Below are 2,031 nucleotides of genomic sequence, written 5' to 3'. Positions count from 1 at the left end.
TTCTTGTGCTGTGTTTTTCAACTCCATCAAGTCATTTATGTTATTCTCTAAGCTGGTTATTCTAGTTAGCATTTTGTCTAATATTTTTTCAACGTTTTTGGTTTCTTTGCATTGAGTTAGAACGTGTTCCTTTAGTTCAGAAAAGTTTGTTATTATCCATCTTCTGAAGCCTTTTTCTGTCAATTCATCTCACTCCTCAGTCAAGTTGTGATCCTGTGTTGTTGAGGAGTTGTGATCCCTTGAAGGAGAAGATGAACTCTGTTCTTTGATGGTTTCATCTTTTTTGTGCTATTTTTTTCTCATCTTTGTGGATTTATCTGGTTGTGGTGTCAGGAAGCTGCTTGATGAGGTCACTTGTCTGCCTGTGGAGGTGATACTGGGTTTCTAGGGACTCCTTCAGGTTACTAGGGAAGCTTTCTGTCTTTTTTGTTTATACTGGAAGATTAGGCCCACCTCTTCTGCTGACTTGTAGGTGCTGCTGGGTTGTCAAGAACTCCATCCCATTGCTACATAGGCTTCCTGTGTTTTTTGTTAAAACATGTAGCTCAGTCCCACCCCTCTAGTGGGGGGTTGTGCCCTTTCTCCACTGGGCTGGATCATTCAGGGTTCATCTCAGACTGTGACACTGGCTGCACAACCCACTAGAGTCAGAGCTTCAGCCCTCTGGGATTTGTGAGGGAGGGGAGGGACCCGCCCAGCCACACCTGGCTCTCCCCTGCTTTCAGCTTCCTCTCTCTCTGGTCATGGCATAGGGGCCTGCCCAGCTGCTCCTGCTTACAGCTCCCTCTCTCTCCAGACAGGGAGAGGGGGCGATAGCTCAGTCCACAGGCTCTCATTCAACTCTGCACTTGTAATTCCCGGGGCTTGACTGGCAAAGATCCCCTGTTCTGTGTATTGCTGAGGCTTTGCGGGAAGTGCTGTATCTGGTCCCCAGTGCCAGAGGGAGAGCCTCTGACTAGCTGGTCAGATGCACTTTCTGAGTGAAGTAGCACCCCTCCCTGCCCCAATCTCCCCTGAATGGGCTTTGCTGACCTTTGGAACAGACCCATTGAAATGCACTTGGTACCTCGGTTGGAGCTAGGAGATCTCTGGATTTCTGTTTCTCTCTCGCTGGGTGTTGTGTGCTGGAATTGTGTCTAATCGACCATCTTGGATCTTCTTCAATACCTAGTCATTTAACTTCTCAATCTTTCAAAGAAATCTGACCTTTTAAAAATATCTAATTGCCACCTACAGTTTACTTGTTTAATAATTTTTGAAAGTTATTATTTTATCGTCCCTTTTGGACGGTTCTATTGTCTCCACTTCTTGGGAGCAGTGGTTTACCTAATGACTGTGATCATTAAAACTCCCTGTGGTGAGTCACTTCCTCATATGTTTTGTACATTTTTATTGTTAATACATATTTATTAAGAGCTAATTTTTCTGCCTTGTGGGACATTCATGCATTTTTTGGGAGTAAATTTGTGGTTTCAGTATCTTGTTTTGGCTCCAAATGTACCATAAATCAGAAATTGTTTTTTTTTATGTATGTTAATCTATTAGGTTGAGATTACTGAACTATTCCCACTGTATAGTTCAGTTTCCAAACCCAATTGAAATGAAAAGTTTGAGTTTTTATTTTCCATAGAATCCTGTATGGAATACTTGCCTGGCAGGGGAGATACCATGATCACGAAGGTGGTTTTCCCAGGGCGAGGTTTATCCATTGCACTCTGGATGTGCTGACCCCTGTGATTTCCCCAAATGTGGGAGACTTGACTGCATAATTTGCGGTAGTGGAGGACTGCGTTCGCACTTTCCCCTGGCTTAAAAAAAAAAAAAAAATCCTGGATGGAGAGAGGCTTTGTGTGTGTGTGTGTGTGTGTGTGTAAATTCCCAAGGTTGGTGGTAAGAGTTCTAAGTCTGTTTTCTTTAAAATTTTTTCTTTTACTTTTTAAAAACTAATTATTTTTGAGACAAGGTCACACCCTGTTCCCCAGGCTGGAGTGCAATGATTTGATCATAGCTCACTGCAGCCTCCTAGGCTCA

General features: G+C 43.3%; 1 non-coding gene across 1 annotated transcript; it reads left to right on the top strand.

The window, feature by feature from the left end:
• Positions 1-1,643: 1,643 nt before the first annotated feature.
• LOC120362470 (U1 spliceosomal RNA) lies at positions 1,644-1,807 on the top strand. The gene has a single exon (XR_005578371.1). It is a non-coding gene; the product is annotated as a U1 spliceosomal RNA (small nuclear RNA).
• The last annotated feature ends 224 nt before the right edge of the window (positions 1,808-2,031 follow it).

The sequence above is a fragment of the Saimiri boliviensis genome, chromosome 15 (genome assembly GCF_048565385.1).
Source record: "Saimiri boliviensis isolate mSaiBol1 chromosome 15, mSaiBol1.pri, whole genome shotgun sequence".
Taxonomy (NCBI): domain Eukaryota; kingdom Metazoa; phylum Chordata; class Mammalia; order Primates; family Cebidae; genus Saimiri; species Saimiri boliviensis.
This window is presented reverse-complemented; position numbering and strand designations above follow the sequence as displayed.